Raw genomic sequence first — 16,763 nt, 5'->3', positions numbered from 1 at the left:
TTGAATATTTGGTTTTTAAAACATAAACACAACGTTAGGGTCGTTTTATGACGTGGTGCTGAGCTACTCGGTGACCGGAGTCTGTGAAGCAACTTGGGGAGTTGACTGTTGAGAGTCTTTGGCATATATTGTACCTCCGCATGCCCCCTGTCACTGCGTGTGACATGGGAACAACCGGGGCTGTTTCAAATCACAGGCCTAACCACTGGCCTGCTCAGCCAGGGGGGTTCCTGGATACTTGGCATTCCTTTAGTGACTGAGTACTGTGAGAACCAAAGGACATGGGCAGAAATATTCTTAGGTCTTAAAAAAAAGGCTGAATTAAACGTATCCAGTGTGTGTGTGTGTGTGTGTGTGTGTGTGTGTGTGTGCGTGTGTGTGCGTGTGCGTGTGTGAAGAGATGCATGCTTGTTTTATATATTTCTGATTTGTTCGCATACACATTTACATGAAAGTATGTGTGTAGGGTTTGTGTGCACCTCTTCACAAGTATTCAGTCGACTAATATGCATGTGTACATATATGTCTTTTATATGTAGTCAGTGTATGTGCATGTATGTGTTTGGGCGTCACACTAAGCCCTTTCAAACAGCACATTTTCCAGTGTCCAGTAAAAATGGTGACAGATTTGCCATCGACATTTACATTCAGTCTTGAAACAGTGGCCCTTTGTGAAGGTGCACAAAATACTGTCATGTTCTGAAATGACAACTGTTGCCGCCAGATCTTTATTAGACACAGCTCGAGCTTATGTTTGCTCTTTGAGTTGGTTGAAAACAATAAAAATTGCATTTTTTTAAAGTTTCAAGTGGGCTTTAATACCAGAACAGTATAAAACGAGTCTTAAATATAGGCTGCCATTAATGGGTGCAAGATTTTAAAGACTAAAGCTAACAGGTCCCAGAAAAAGGATGGTAACCAGATGACGAGCCCAGTCGCAGACATGGAATAAAAGAATAGTTGTTCTTGTATTGCAGGGTTGGGCTGGTTAACAAGCCATATTGGAAAGTGCTGTATAATAAGGAAAATCTCTGACTTTAATTCAGTAACTTTGTCTGCTTAACTTTAATTGTTCTTGTTAAGGATGTAATGTGTTTTGCGAACGTAGCACTATCTCTGGTCCTGTAAGCTGGGGGGTTACATTGGCCTTAAGACTTACAGTGATAACGTCCAGCTTCCTCACAGTGACAAAATACTACACAAGATATGAGAGGGTGATCTTTTTTGTATTCATTTTCTTTAAAAAAACCTTAATGTACCATATTAACAGTGTGCTCCATTTGTAGTAAAGTAATGCCACGTAACGTTACTGTGGTTAACCAGATAACTATTGCAACTGATGCAAAAGATTAAGATTATTTCTTCCTCTCACTTTTGCTCTTGTTTTTTTGTCTTTTGCAAAGGATAAAAAAAAAAGAAGTCCATTCACCCTCATGACTCATCAGATGCTGAACTTCTCTCTTACTACCACCTCCAAAGCTCGACGGGGCGTAGATACGGTTGCCAAGCTGTGATTGCACAATGCTGTTACTCATCATCACAGCAGAGGCCAGGACAGCGACCTTATGAGGTGTGTGTGTGTGTGTGTGTGTGTGTGAGAGTGTGCACTGCCATTGGTCAGATGTTTCTTTTATGTGTGTTTGTGTACACTTTGGCCATTTGCAATGCGTTTACTGCATTCCTTGCCGAGCGTTGTGGGCGTCTCCCCATTGATGTCGAATCATCGTTTGACCATTACTGATGGGGGGTAACCGGCCTACTGGGGTCCTGACAGCTGAGTGTCCCCACTTTCCCATGCTGTCAGGGGTGAAAGGTCACCCTGCAGCTACTGCCGCAGTTGTTATGGCCCCTCGCACACAAGGCCTCGTCTGTGTGGCTGTGTGCAGTGCTTGTTGCACCGGGTTGAAACAGGATAGGCAGTGTGTGCGTGTGTGTGTGTGTGTGTGCGTGTGTGTGTGTGTGTGTGTGTGTATAACACAACAATGACTCGCTGAAACCAGGTTTTGCAATAGGAACCTATGTTTGTTAGAACACATGTATGTGTGTGTGTGTGCGTGTGTGTGTGTGTGTGTGTGTGTGTGTGTGTGTGTGTGTGTGTGTGTGTGTGTGTGCAAAGCGACTGGTAGCCCCAGTAACCGTGAGCGTGGCCTTGTGAGGGTCCATGAGGCCTCCTGTTTGTTTAAATTGAATGACTTACTGTTGCAGCTCTTTGAACTGTTGGCATTCAGAATTCAAAGCTTCCTCCTTTTCTTTAACATCAAAAATACGTCAAGTATTATTTGTTTTTCTTACCAGCCCTGTGTAGCCGGCCACCCCCCCCCCCCCCCCACTCCCGGGGGCGACAAAACAACTTCAAGACCCCGTGCTTCAAAAACACACGTAAACCTTGGTATTGACGTGAGCCACTTGAGTTCTTTTCACGTCTCCTTTCGTCCTGTTGAGGAAGAGTTTGAAACACACTCGGAGGGCGGACCGTCGAGCGCAGGTGCAGGTGAGGTTTATTGGCAGGGTTTCCTGCCAGGTGGATGGCAGCATGTTGATGCTGTATGGAATGTGTTTTACGCTCTTCTGTCGGCTAAAGCTCCTTTGGCACCCTGGAAAGGAGTGTGTGTGTTTGTGTGTGTGTGTGTGTGTGTGTGTGTGTGTGTGTGGAGCTTTTGATGTTGCCATTCACCCAAAGGGCAAACCATCCCGACCCACAGAGCTCTCTCACCTCGACTCCACTGCGGCTGCATGTAGGATCTTGAATCAAGTTGAAATCGTTCTTCCTCGGAAGCGTCACTAGGTTGAAATTTGAGCCAGGGCTCTCATAAACACGAATGTTTGTATAGCTGCGGGCCACATTTGGATCATTAAACGTAATGTTCTTTATTACCCTGCGATGGAACACCCTTTGATAAAATGTGGGAAAAATAATAATACACGTGGGCGCGAACGGTTCAATGGCTGCTTCATCACGTTATCAGCGGCGGATTTTTGAGAGACAGGTGGCTGCAGCTGAACCACGCTGCACGCCAAGTGGGACGAGTGCAAAACAGGTTGATCGTCAATGTGTTTGGGAGGAGGCCTCAGAGAGGCATTCAGGCCTAAGTCTCCATGCTTCAGTGTTAAACTGTGTTGTAATCCCACGGTGTTCAGCTCTGATCCGGCTGGATTTAGTCCGCTAAAGCCGAGCAGCGGTGCAGGTGGCGGCTGATAAGACCTGGGATTCGCACGGGTGATGAGAGAGTTAAGAGAGGGGTCGGCGAGGGGAGAGAACGGGGCTGGTCTTGGTGACTTGAGAAGAAGTTCTCTTACTGTAAGTGACTTTGTTCTGACATGGTCACTTGGAGAAATAAGATCACAGTCACCGGGAGTGGGTTGGGATGGGTGGCAGATGTGCAACATGCACAACTGTCACAAACATTTTCTCATTATGTTAATAGAAATCATAAGCCTGTCGCAGTACAGTTTCCTCGCTGCAAATTAGTTATATAAACATAATTTCTATGAGAGATCAAGTGAATGAGTCACATTCATTTAATTATGCTTATGATGTTTGTGGCTGTTTAGAATCCAGTGACTTTCTTCCAACTGCATGAGCACTGTCGTCTGATCTTCTCAAAGGCAAAACGTCCCCGACCGAAACTGCCCCGGAGGCAGAAACCCAGAGCAGAGTCTGTGTGTTAGATTTTGGGGGCATCCATGTGTGAAACGGTCCACATTATAAACCCAAACACAACACAGAATAATCACACTGGCTCAGATTTCTGACACACTGTAACACACCGCTAAATTTACCACAATGAATTGAGAGATATGATCTTGGCTTCCATGAGATGATGTGATAATTTCCACTCGTTGAAAGTCCTTTATACAGAGAGGGCATGTTTTTATTGTCATTAAGAATTTTAAAAAACTAGCGGAAACTGGATGAGCTGAAAGGGGTTCCCTCAAAGTTAAACAGAATAAAAACCGAAGCATAAGGAGTTGTATCGATCGTCCTGCGGTTTTGGGTGAGACAAATAATATTCCAGAATAAACGTCTTTATTTAAAGTGTAATTGAAAATGTGAATGCAAACCAGGAAACTCTGGAAGACGAGAGAAGAGAGAGAGACAGGAGAAAAGGGGAAGGAGATCATGGTCGATAAACAAAACAGTGCAATCTGAGAAAACTGAAAGGACAATAACAGAGGAGAGGACAGGAACTCCGGGGCATCTTTCCCATCCCTGTGAGAAAGTGTATTGTAGACAGTAATCCCATGTTATGACAGTGACATAGTCCATCTCTCCCTCCTTCCCACAGGTTGGAGGGATGAGTCAGACGGCGAGGAAAACAAAGCAGCAGGCAGGAACCTGCAAGGATTACACTCTCATCATGTGGAAACGAGACACCGCAACCGGAGCTCCTGCAGCCTGCTCACTGACAACATGCACTGGAGGCCGACTACTGTCTGACGGGCTGCGTGTGTGTGAGTGTGTGTGGTTTTTGTATTTGCCCTGTATCTCTACGTACTCCAAGGGAGCCAAATCTACCAAGGCACTTAAAATGTTATTTTAGGCTCCAATCACACAACTATGTTTTAGCTCCCTGCTGCTACGTCTACGCCGGCCATCAACACTTTTCCGATAAATGCCCGAAAGTTTGAGAACTTTGGAAACGCTGCTCGCCTCGAAAAAAACTCCAGCGAAGCATTGTAGTGTGGGACGGGGGGAAAAAACACAGATGTTAGGAAATTATGACGCAGTCAGTCATCCGCGCTCACCTCCCGATTTGTGCTTGTCGGTCGCGACCTTGCGACCATTGGTGAAGGCAGAACGTTGTGGACACTCACTGTCAGTGACAGTTCCACCTCGTCGTCGGCCCAAAAGAAAAAAAAATCGCTCGTCTTACTTTTCACCATTGTTGTTTCTCGTTATTAGTATGTCCTGTAACCAAGCAACCGACTGCAGAGTAGATGATCAACTTCCTGTCTCATGCAGAGCGGAAAGTTTGTCTGGATGGGGACTGTTTTAGTTTTAAAACTTGTAACAACACGCGCAACAATGCATGCTTTAAGGGTACTTGTTAACGTTTGAATTTTTCTTTTTCTTCCCCCATATAGTTGTCAAATCCCACAAAAAAGACCAAATGAACTGTCAAAAAAGCTTTGAGGCTTTTTTTCCACAGTAGACATTTCGACAAGTCACAGTATGAAAAACAGATGTAAATGATAATATGAACCATGGTGTGGATTCCATTTAGCTGCTTCATTTTCGGGGTCCTGCAGTCGTTCACACTGGCTCACTGTCACGTGGACACGTCTCACAGGAGACAGAGACATTGTTCACGTTGTATCAGGAACACCTGTGCTTTTTCCAACAATGGCATGACATAATGTCTGCCGGGTGAAAGTTCCAGAGCTATTTTCCTCTGTGCTCGAGAGGGCTCGAGTCAAACGTTTTTCTTGTTGTGATGAACACGGGCACTGTAGTTTATTTTGAGTCCGACTCCAATGTGCCACTGAGCCATTATCCGCACCCTCCGGGCATAAATCTGCCCCCTAAATCGTCTGCTCAAATCAGACATGAGTTGGTATTTTGTTTTGTTTAAACTTCATGCAACACTTTATTTCAAATTGTTGAAAGTATGATGCACAGACTTGTGGGACTATTTTTATATTTTTCTTTTTTTTTCTTTTCATGTGGCAATAGTCCTGTACATGGAGTTTCGAATTGCCCTGTGATTCCCTGCTCACCCGGGGGCATGGCTTCTGGAAATCAAATTTTTCAATACTTTTGAAATGAATACACAAGTTTGTTTGATCATTTACAGATAGAAGCACTCAGATGTCTGCGTATCTTGGGAGTAACGGAAGAAATTGATGCCTTTTCTCTCTTTAGATCTTGTTTGTATGCTACGTTTCTCCAGCAACAATGCAAAAAACAATACCAAAACCCCCCCCCCCCCAACATTCAGTTTTCCTGAACCTCCCAGTGAGAAAGTAAAGCTCTGTTTCAGGAACACTCGCAGCTTCCCAGCTCTCTTAAACGGTGGAATAACCTAGGCTCCCAGAAATAGCTGAATAAACTATGAGACAGCAGCTCTGCAGGGTTTGTGGACCCACATGACTTTTTAGGAGCGGGGCTTTCCAGGGTGGTTTGAAAAGAAGACACAAATATGCAAACACACACACACACACACAGACACACACACACACTCTCCATGGTGCATTAGGGTCACGCTCGTCTTATGTAAAACACAGCAACCCACAGAGAACGTCAGGGCCTGCTCTGATGTCCACATGTGCTGAAGTATAGAGCCTGGTAAGTGTGTTTTCACAAGTTCTTTGTAACAGCGTGTGCGTGTGTGTGTGTGTGTGTGTGTGTGTGTGTGTGTGTGTGTGTGTGTGTGCTAGGCCAGTAAAGGAGCTGTGGCAACAGAAATTAAGTGGTGATGGTTTGTCGAGGTTCCCACATCACCTCAGTCTCAAGCTCTCCTAAGATCTTCCTGGAGTTTGGACTGTCTTTGTGGTTTTGTGTGTGTGTGTGTGTGTGTGTTTGTGGTTGCGCGTGTTGGAGGGAGACTACATGCACTCCTCTGTCCCCCTGTCTCCTCCTCTCAGCCAGTAAGTCTGGGACCCGAAGGAAAAGGCCAATTATATAAAAAAAAACCTCTCTCCATCTTTGTTCTGTGGGCATAAACCACTTCTTTGCTTTTTTGTTTTCATTCTTTCCCCTTCTTTGGCTTTCTGACATTCCTCGTCCATTCCCACCGTCCCAGAAACCCCCACTCCGACCCGTTACTCACGCTCATGCACACATGCAAGCTCACTCCTCTGGCTCATGCCAGCTTCTTCTAGCTTCGCGAGGCGACAGTTCCCAAAGTCTTAAAATAGCTGCCATTCTTCCTGGTACCTCATCAGCAGCCTATCTTATCATATTCCAAAGAAAAGATGGGTGGGGCTGGCTGTTAGACGGTCTGTCTCTATGGCAACCGCTTTATCCCCAGCTCATTTTGAAGTCGATGTTTGTTTTCGTTTGAAGACATGAAGAGTCATTGCATCCATATTCCTCATGGGAACTTTTTTGACCTGCTGCCATGTCTTACTTGTGTACGAGAGGTTCACATGTTTCACAAAGGTGCGCTCATGAGCTGTGCTGCTGCTCTTTCTTGGGCGACCAGGCTCTAAGTCTGAGCTCTCACTCCGAGGAGGAAAACAGTGAGCCGGTCTGATGTTGTCCTTCCAGCTGCTCTCTCACACTCTCAGACAGATTTTCACACAACTTCACTGCACATCTCTTAATCACACATGGAACAGTCTGGACTATCTCACACACACACACACACACACACACACACACACACACACTCGCGCGTGCACACACACACCACCACCACATCACCCGTCTCTCTGTGTCATATGTGAGGACACACTTTCTCCCTCCCACACTCAGACCAACTCTACTTGTAACACATACAGACACACACACACACACACACACCGCACACACACACACACACACACACACACACACACACACACACACACACACACACACACAGAGCTAGAATCGCTACTCAGTGTCCAGCTCTGGGCGGTGTTCCCATCCCCGTGGCCTTTCCCACCACAGACAATGCTTTGTGTCCCACAAAGGAAGCTCTCATCCAGGCTCTGGGGCCCTGTTTGGCCCTCTGTGGCCCCCCGGGCTCCAGAAAGGCCCCCAGAGCAGCCCCACCACAACCTGCTCGGCTGAGGTGCCAAGAGGAACATCTGTGTGACTCTGGTGAAGAGACCTCACTGAGGTTCTCACACTGAGAGGACGAGTGTTGCTTATATTCCTGTGTGTGTGTGTGTGTGTGTGTGTGTGTGTGTGTGTGTGTGTGTGTGTGTGTGTGTGTGCGCGTGCGTGCACATGTGTGTATATCATCGTTCATGTGAGCCCAAACCTCTGGGTCCTGGGAGTCTCCCGGTCCGGATAATAAATGGTGTGAGAGGAAAGACAGTGTGTGTTGCCAGACCTCCCCAGTCTATGAACCACGTGTACCGGCAGCGCGGCTGCCAACCATACACTCTGAAACGGGGTCACGCTAACAAGAACGAACAGAAAATGGAGGGATGATGAATGAGAGGAGTGAACAGGGAGACGGAGGGATGGACAGATGGGAGAACTGATGGAGGGATGGACTGAGGGAATGGATTTTGTGAATGGATGGATTGAGATGATGGATTTGTGAATGGATGGATGGATGGATGGACAGTTGACTATAGAGATGAAGAAATAATGACATATTTGTGAATAACGCAACTTCACAGGCTCAACGAATCACATAGGCCAGATTTCAAACCATTTTCCACAAAATGTCATCGTGTTTCACAACAGAGGTTTGTTTGAAATGACTGTGATACATATTTGGTCACATCTTGACTTTCTTTTCATTCACTGACTGACGGTGTGATTGAGAATCTGCCTCTTGATATTTAGCTCAATAGTCAGTCAGTGTGTAGCTGTGACGTGGATGAGAGAGAGAAATCCGAATGGTGTCATTATGTTCACTACTATCAAATCTCAATTGAAATCCTTGTTCGACAGCTGAGAGATTTTTAAATTGTGGTATTTGAGTGTTTTTCTAAAGATCTTAATCTCTCTTTCTACTGAAACAGAGCAGCTTGCGGAGGTATTTTTTTTTAAATGAATCTATTTGTGTATATAAACTAACGAATACAACACCAGCACACACACACACACACACACACACACACACACACACACACACACACACACACACACACACACACACACACACACCTCATACCTGAAGGAAATGCTTCTGTCTAATAATGATAAAAAAATTCAGGGTTTTTTGTCCTAATGAGTTCCTACTGTAAATCAGCCCTTTGCCATGTCAGCTTTATTTCTCTGAGTTTATTATTTATTTATCCGCTCTCTGTGATTTACTCAGGTCTCTCCTCTTGTTTGTAACGGTCGTACTCTTTACCTTTTCAGGTCTGATGACCTTCACCAGCTGCCACTTGTGCAACACTTCATCTACACGAGAGGTAATCAATCCACATTCATCATTGATATAAATCTAATTTTTAACATATTGGTCTTACTGTGTGTTATTGTTGTAATGTATTCGCTCACTGTCATGGTTTTGTTGTTACCTGTGCTCTGCTGCGAGCCAAATTTACCCTAGCGCGACAATAAAGTACTGTACAGAACTGAACCTCCTTGTGATAATAATATGAATATGGAAAAATGATATATATATATGCTAAGATGTCAAAGTTGATTCAAGCATGGCAAGAGACACTACAGACTTCAGGAAAAATAATTATCCAAAAAAACTATCAGTATAGCCTGGAAACCTGAATAACTCAGAACAAGACTTTAATTTAGGATGTGAAGTAGCTGCTAGCTGGTGTCAAAGGGGGAAAAGAGCCTGATTACTAATGGAATCCATTAACTTCCATCCTCCGCCTTCCCACCTTCTCCTGTCATAAGCTAAATATATTTTAAGGCAGGAAGCCACATCTGTCAGCATGAGTGATTGCACTTGTCTCCGCGGCTGGACACACTATGACTCACGTATGTCCCGCTTCATCTACCTGCATCACACTCCTGCGACGATGTCTGCCCTTTGTTCTGTGGGACTTTGTTGTAGTTACAGACTTTAGGGAGCCCACTGCAGCTGGGTCCCAGCATGGTCCACACCCTTACACACACACACACACACACACACACACACACACACACACACACTATCCAGCACAGGAAGTGACATCATGCACTACTGGCCAAAACACAGGAAGCATGACGACAGCTTCCGAAGAACATGAGGGACACATCAACCCGGTATAATCTACCAGCTGCTGCTGCAGATCCCACACCCAAGAAAACACACACACACACACACACACACACACACACACACACACACACACACACACACACACTGCAATTACCGCAAATCAGTGTGAGAACTATTTTAAGCTTCCACTTTGTTGAAATAACAACATTTTTACAAATCACACATAATTTCTCTCAGTGGTTCAAATGGTTATTTTTGGCCAAATGTCAGTAGATTGTTTGGTTCTGTATCATGTGTGATGTGGGAACATGTGTGTTGGCCGCATCAGTGTGTGAGCAGGGACGTATCAGTTTCTGCTATTCAGAAGTTTTTCTCGTTCAGTCTTGTGAAAAAGGTTCTGCGCATGCAGGCTCACAGGGTCCTGATTGGGTCTTTTGTCTTTTAGGCTCCGCATGTTGAACATGTTTAACGCATTTCGTGCAACTGACTGTCAAAATATACCAGCGGCTGTTGAAGCGCAGTGATAACATCACACCTTGGAGGCTGTCGCGTGTTCGCCGTCTGTCCTTAATATTGAGGATGGCTCAAAACTAGAAGAAGAAAAATCCTCACATTTGCTAATACAGACAAACTTATGCCAGTTATGTAAATGTGTAGTTGATTGGGTTAATGAACTCTTCGTTAGTGTGAAGACTGAACCCTTAATCAGACAAATCATCATATACAGCAAATGAAAAAACACTAATGTGCACGAAGAATGCTATTTAGGGAGCATTACATTCCCTACGAAAATTGCAAGTTGCAAATTATTACGTATAAGAGACAGGTCATATCACGGCCCTGTGCAGTACATCTGTGCACGGACAGTATATGTGTGTGTATATTTGTTGGACTTGTGTGTGTGGACACAGTTTGGGACAGTGTTTGCGCTCATGATTTCCTGTTGTTGTATTTATGACAGTGTGCGGCCCATGTTCGCACTGGATCAGGTTGCCACCATATCACACACACACACACACACGCACACACACACACACACACACACACACACACACACGCCCTCTTTCTCACTTTTATCCCCACTCCCCCCGACAACACATTTATTTTTCTTCTAATCACACACACATGCAGTTGTTGTGCCCCTCTCATTTTTTTTTTTCCCCTTTAACTTTGCTCAGTGTATTTCTTGCTTCCTCACCCCCCCCCCTTCCCCCCCTCAGTGTCTTTGTCTCCCCTCTCTGTCTCGCTCCCACACCCTCACACACACACACACAACAAACACACCACCAGCCTCTCAACTTCTGCCCAGCTCATAATGCCGTGGCTCATGCGAAGTATGCATCCATAAACCACAACAGTGCTCTCACTCGCGCACACACACGCCGCACACATGCAAACATACACGGAGAGAGGAACCCGCTGTCGCCTAAACATGCTCCCAGATATTTAATGAGAATCACTGAAAAGCTACAAAGCAAATATGTGCGGTGAACGGCCGACATTAAATCTGAGGTCTGGAGTCACTGAGCGGATGTCACAACTTTGATTTTCACAGAGCCTCATTCTGTCAAGTGACTTTGATTCCTTCTGTCGGTCTGTCTTTTCTTTTTCTTTTCCTTCCTTTGTTTCTGACAGTAGTCTTTCATTAAAACCTACTGAATACCTCTTCACCGAACCTGATCCCCGTCAAGGCCTCAGTATATCGAGGGCGGATTTCCAGGATCCTCGCGCTCGCAGTGACGGCGCTGGCCGCTCGGGCTTGCCAACAAAGCCTTTCCTGTGCCTGTGAAACTCCGGCCTCTTGTCTATTTCCATCCGCAGGGTCAACAAACACGGCGCAAAAGTGCCCGATGCAAACATACGCAATGTGTTTTCATATGGCATGTCCAGAATACCGCGAGGCCCTGCGAATCAAAACATTTCCAGAAGCAAAACGTACACTCTTGGGAAGGATGTGTCCAAATCTGTAAGGACAACACACACTTGTGAACGACTCTACAACATTATTTTGACATTCAACAATTTAGATTCTTTTTAACATTTGCTGAATTGAAGATGCGATAAAGTGACAAAGGCAAAAGTTTACCTGGTAGCCGTGAGGCCAGAGTGGCAGCTCATTGCTTCCTGTTGAGACTGCGGCCCAGTTTCCTGTGCACCATGAACAACTTCCTGGTGACGGAGAGGCACAGAGCCTGCTCACTGACATTTATCGAAGTGTTGCTGAAGTTTGGAGGCATTTCATTTGGGAAACATTTTCCAGAAATTCCTCACACAAGCGACAGACGCGCTGTTTGTCACCGTCCTCGAGAAAATGATCCAGATGAAAAAATGTCAGACCTGCGTTCCCTGCACTCGCACAGATATGAGGCCTTATTTTAAACAATACATATAAAGTGCAAACAAATGAATAAAGTGAATGCGACTTCAAACAAGGGGTTAGGGTTCTTGAAACCAATGGGATTTATGCATTATAAATATGTAAATCAATGTATTATATATTAAAAACACGTTGGGTTTATCAAAAGAATTATATGAATATATCAGGATTGCTTCATTCATGTTTGACTGATTAAAGTTTATTAGTGTTTTGGGGTTAAATCTGTGTAATCGAAATGGATGGAAATTTTATTTACAATTTAAATACATAAATCTTAAATAGTTGGCTTAAAATAATTGTGAGTGTCTGGCTTTAGTACTACTAAGGGTCACTAAAACTACTTTCTTTAGGAATGGTCCTGGTCAGAAAAACATGGTTAAGAAAAAGACGGCAACTGCGGGTCTCTAATCTCTAAGTGAAGGTTTGTGCATCCAAACATCCTCCTCAACCTCCCAAGTCTTTAAGCATATAAAACAATCACGCTGCTTCCACTTTTTGCTACGATTTGTCATTTCAACAAATCACCAATGCTAAAGTCATTTGAAGGAGATCTATTTTTCGCTATTCTTAAACTCTCATTCTCTCTTGCCGACCATTCCTAGTAACAACAACACGTGTAGTCACCAAGTGACGTGTAGTCACCAAGTGAAGGGCCGAGATCAGAGAGAAAACCTCGAAACACAAGCGGCCTCGAAATGAGGTCATCGCCGAGGTTGGCCAGATTTATTTATGAAGAGAAAACAAAGGCAAACAGTTGAATTATTACCCAAACTAAACATCCATCACAGTTTACAGACCCACTTCCAGGTTCAAGTCGGAGCTACTATATCGCCGGTAGTGTACACAGCAGTTTCCCTGCATGCTGGGGGATTATTATGTGCCTGGGAGTTCATTTCGATCTGTGAATGGAGCTCTGCTGGTTATTCCCACGTCACGACTGGTGACTGAGGGCGACCGGGAATCAGCCAGACAACATCCTTATATATTGGGTTTTATTTGGGGTGTAACTTTGTTTTATTCCCCTCTGTTTCACAAACGTTTTTGGGGTTTAATTGACTTTCTTTTAATAAGCACATTTCATCTTGTTGAGCACTTTTTCACTCTTTAATACAATCAAACTGTGTCAATTGAAGAGGACAAACTTTACTGATAAAGTTGACAATCAAACTTTACTTCATATGCTCATACGGAAGCAGGTGGAGCACTGAGTTAATGTGTGTGTGTGTGTGTGTGTGTGTGTGTGTGGGTGTGTGTGTGTGTGTGCGTGTGTGTGTGTAATCCATTCCAGCCGCTTCCCCTCCTCTCCTCTCTCTCAGTCACTGGCCTGGGAAGCAGTCGTGGGGGGGATCTCTCACAGCCGCTCAGTGTGTGTGCGCTTGTGTGTGCGAGTGTGTCTAGCAGACAGCTGTGTGGACGGCCGGGAGCAGCCGTTACAGCAGGGACCCACACACACACACACACACACACACACACAGACACACACACTCACAGCCGTCCAATCTCGGCATCCCACCCCACCCTGACCACTTCTTCCCCCAAAACTCTCATCACTTTCTTCTTCTTAGTAAAGGGAGATGTCAGCTGGACAGAGGGAGAAAAATATGTGTGCGTGTGCGTGTGTGTGTGTGTGTGTGTGAGAGCAGTTATGGTTGGTTAAGAGTAAGAAAGTGTAGTCCAGTGTTACACACAGTACAAGTTATTATATGAAGTTATATACAGTATATTATATCATTTTTATGATGTGACTCTGTGTGTGTGTGTGTGTGTGTGTGTGTATGTGTGTGTGTGTGTGTGTGTGTGTGTGTGTGTGTGTGTGTGTGTGTGCGTGCATGTGGGGGGGTGTGCGTGTGTGTGGGGGGGGGTGTCCAACCACCACCAGACGGCAGAGCGACAGTGGTGACCTCTTTACCAGTGCTGTGTGTGTTGGCTGAGACAGGGGCACATTACATGGTTGACTAAGTGTTCATGTACCATGTACCATCTTGAGCATGTCAGCGTGTGTGTGTGTGTGTGTGTGTGTGTCTGTGTGTCTGTGTGTGTTTATCTTACATCTCTGTGTGCGCAGGGGCTGAGCCGTGACATGTCATGAGAAAAGATGTTTCAGAGCATACAGAAGGTTCAGCGAGAATAATCAAGGAATTGATTTGTCCAGTTCAGACAGTGAAGAAACACTAAATGGATTCCTTCCATCACTCACATGTGTCATGAATGCAACACATGTCGGCCAACACGTGGGGTCAAACGGTCACACGGGTTGTTCACAAATCAAATCTCAGCCACTTATTTGGAGGTTTATATACTACGCACTCTTACAAAAGAGGGTCTGGTCTCAGTGAGTTTTGCCGTTAAAAAAATAAAGGTTGATAAAGGTTAACGAGCATCATTCTTTAAACTTTTAGCCTCTCAAACATATTGCAAATAATTCCAGATTACAGCAGTGAAGTCAGTGTGGACTAGGAGTGAGGAGTAGTTATCAAAACTATAAATTAGATGATTTTAAGGGGAAACATGTTCAACATTCCCCTGGATCTTTTTTTTTTAAATATCTAAAGGAAATAGTTTTTTGAAATACACATATCATTGAGATTAATCTGAGATTTAAGAAAATCTAGAAACCACAAAGATGGTAAGAATAGTTAGAGAATAGGTAGATAGTTCACATATAGCAGTTTGTATATAGTAAAGGTTACAGCTTGTTGAATTATTTATTTTCAGATTCAGCTGCACACTAATGTCGCACACTGCGAGGTGGTTTCATTTTGTTGTTGTTTGAACCGAATTTCCCCCAGCATTTCTGCGCCACAATTATTTCTAAGTACAGACAGGAAGCTCGGTGTGGGAGCCTCGGGGTGCGGGGGACAGAGGGAAGAGCGCGACCCCGGTGTTAGTGTTGGTACGGCCACGGGGACCCAATGAAAACAGGTCTGTCAGTGGGACTCCTGACTGTTATAGGCTCTGTGTCAACCCACAGACCAAATAAACAGCAATCAGTGCTGCACTAACCACACACACACACACACGCGCACACACACACACACACACAGCTTATTGAGCGAACCCAAACTCAAATCACTGCCCACCACACACATAGCACATATAGGAGGGCAGCATGCATGTGTGCGCTCGTACAAATACACGCATGCATGCATGCTCACAGAGGCATACACACGTCACTCACAAGTCCAAACGCAAACAAGCCGCGGAAATCTGTCTAATTAATGTTTTCAATCTGGCCTCTGAGTGATGTAACGGCAACACGTCGACAGTCACGCGCGCTCTCAGCCCGGTGAGCGTGTGACTTTTTGTAACGTTTTAAAGTTTGCATTCATCACATGGTGTTGTGTAAACACACGTAGGTTTTTAGATTTTTTTCCTTTTGAGTCGCGTTAATTTCACAAAGAAACTTATTCTAATGTATGGGTGTAATTTGCAGTGGGAACGCAGTGTTATGTTCAAGGTTCAACATATGAATCAGGGAAAGTGCAGCGCTCTCATCCTGTCCTGCCGATAACGAAAGAAAATCAAGATATAAATTAATTAAAACATACATTAAAAAATGACACATAGATATGATCTAGAAGTGATGATGCTATAATATTTCACATATAACATGATTTAATATGATGCTAAAAAGAACCATCAAAACATTATCACAAGGATTTTTATTTCTATGTTGTGAAAAACTAAAATGTTTCTAGTCTTCACCTATAATTTATCAACTATCATTATGAAAAAAATAATGTTTTGGTTCAACAATTTATCTTCTCTATTTAGAACAGTTAAAATTTCATATTGCATATAATGTCTGGATGATAAAAATGAAATCACTATCGCAATATGGATTCAGATATATTCTGTTTTGTTGGGCCCCTTTGCATACGGCTGTATTGTACGTGCAGTCTTTTGTATCATAGAGTTCATAATGTGCATATGTTCCCCTGATGTCCTGTATAAAATCATTCCTTACCGTCATCACCCTTTATGTCTCATTACAGTACATATACATTCTTTGAGACATTCATGGCATTACTTCAAAAGCTATAGTCCATTCTGAATGAATACTTTATTAATTGTCTGTCTTTTTTCTTATTTTAGCAGACCTCAAGGAATTTCTGAACGGGGTGTGCCGCATTTCCACGCAGGCCCCATGCACAGCGGAGGGATCAGACATCACAAGTCCCAACTACTCTAATTCATCTGATTGTTCTCGAAATGTCTGCACAAAGCCTCTGAGAGCGGGAACAGACAGACGAAAAAAATAAAAAGCTCCCGAGATCCCTCTGTGATTGAATAAGCACAAGGAGGGATTGGTTTTTGTAGCTGCCATAACGAGCCTGCAGATATGACTGAAGTGGTCGCTTCTAAATAGGCACCGCAGACAGACAGTGGAGGTTTCTACCAGAGAGAGAGAGACGGAGAGAGACAGAGAGACAGAGAGAGAGAGAGCTCTAAGAAGAATAGCAGATGCTGGAGATGAAAGAGAAGCCAGGCCTTCACTGGAGGGGTCTGTCTCACAGATACTGTGACACACACACACACACACACACACACTCCACAAAAACAACCCCGTCCCATGTGTCTATTGTTCCTGTTTATATTCAAAAATTTAC

The 16,763-nt window shown here is 44.3% G+C and overlaps 1 long non-coding RNA gene across 1 annotated transcript; it reads left to right on the top strand.

Moving 5' to 3' along the window:
- Positions 1–1,409: 1,409 nt before the first annotated feature.
- On the top strand, positions 1,410–9,186 carry LOC124849781. The gene is made up of 3 exons (XR_007030340.1): positions 1,410–1,570; positions 4,287–4,452; positions 8,969–9,186. It is a non-coding gene; the product is annotated as an uncharacterized LOC124849781 (long non-coding RNA).
- Positions 9,187–16,763: the final 7,577 nt, after the last annotated feature.

The sequence above is a fragment of the Scophthalmus maximus genome, chromosome 22 (genome assembly GCF_022379125.1).
Source record: "Scophthalmus maximus strain ysfricsl-2021 chromosome 22, ASM2237912v1, whole genome shotgun sequence".
Classification (NCBI taxonomy): Eukaryota; Metazoa; Chordata; class Actinopteri; order Pleuronectiformes; family Scophthalmidae; genus Scophthalmus; species Scophthalmus maximus.
The sequence above is the reverse complement of the archived record's forward strand: the minus strand, read 5'-3'. Positions and strand labels throughout refer to the sequence as shown.